This window comes from Suricata suricatta, chromosome X, assembly GCF_006229205.1.
Source record: "Suricata suricatta isolate VVHF042 chromosome X, meerkat_22Aug2017_6uvM2_HiC, whole genome shotgun sequence".
NCBI lineage: Eukaryota > Metazoa > Chordata > Mammalia > Carnivora > Herpestidae > Suricata > Suricata suricatta.
Genome location: NC_043717.1, coordinates 97,667,830 through 97,669,303, shown reverse-complemented (window position 1 = coordinate 97,669,303; position 1,474 = coordinate 97,667,830).

Below are 1,474 nucleotides of genomic sequence, written 5' to 3'. Positions count from 1 at the left end.
CCGCCCTCCCGGGCCTGGAGAGCGCCTGCGTGGCCCCAGACCTCAAGCCCAACACCCTCTCCCCCCATCCCTGTCTACCTGTAGCTCTGAGTCCGGGAGCCGGGGCTGGCCCGCATAATGGGTGCGTTGTGCGGCTCTCTGTGTTGATTTAATACAAGTGCACCGTGAATGCGGAAAAATAAATAGAAGGACCGAACATATGACTCGCCGTGGTGAAAAGTCTTTTCGAATAAATAAAAAGAGGCTGCGTTTTCACTGTTGAATGTAAATTCCTTTGAAGTGGAACTAATCATTTCAAGGATAGTTCACGTTGTCCTAACAACGCGGGTGAATGGCAACGGTCCTTCTTTTTGTTAAAGATATGTTTTCTTTCTTTCAGTCAAAACTGATGATGATACCCCTTTCACGCTCTGTCCTCCAGGATCGTAAATCTCCACTCCCAGCTACCCAAATCGCACTTTCAGATGCCAAGCCCCCGCGGGCGACCGCTTCTCCGGCGGGGCTGGCCGCTCACCCAGCTTCCCGCCCCCATTCGGGGACCCCGGGCCGCCGGTCCCACCTCCCGGCCGTAGGGGGCGCTGCAGCAGGGGGGGGGGATGGGGGAGGCGGGGAGCGGGCCGCCGGGCCCGGGACGCAGCTGCCTCCTGGGGCCCACCAAGCCCGGGGGAGGGGGGAAAGTCCTGGGGCGCGCAGGCTGCAACTTCAAACCAAGCGGGACGCCACGGCTCTCACGTCTTCCGAGACCCCTGTCAATCTTCCCCTGGCCCCAGGAATGTAAAAAAAAAAATGCTCACAAAGACCGAAGGCGAACCTTTTGCCCTAGACCATCAGCTGCTGGTGCCCACGCAAGGGAGAGAAAAGGTCATCCCGAAACAATCCTGTCGGGCCAGACGGCTTTGAATCCGAACTTTTCTCTCCCAGTCCGCGCCTCCCTCCACAATCCCGAAGACCCTTGCGGTCGGGGAGCTCCCGCCCCCCACCCGTCCCCCCAACCCCGCGACCCCGGAGCCCACCCATGACTCGACGCCCAGGGCTGTCGGCGGCTACTGGGCAGAACCGGCGTGGGTTGGCATTCGCGGCCCGGGGAGTGTGCTCGTGACCTTGGACCGGAGACAGTTGCTCCCAGTTTGCCGAGGCCAAGGCCCCGGGGTGGGGGAGGGACTCGAGAGGCCCAGACGGTGGTCCCCCTTGGGTCCCGGAAATGCGAGCCGCGGGGCAGGGGCCCCTAGCCGGGTTACCTCGTTTCGGGGCGAGACGGGCCGCCCCCTTCCTTCTGCGTCCCCCTCCCAAATGGGGGAAAGGGCCCCACCAGGCAAACGGAGAGGTGCTTGGGACCGAGCAACGAATGTGGCCGACCGAGAGCCCCCGCAGGGGTGGGCCCCCGACAGAAGCGGGCCAGCGGCGCTTCCCCGGAAGTGCCCGGCTCGGCCCGCGGACTAGGGGGCCCTCGGGCGACCCGGCCCGAGAGGGTCCC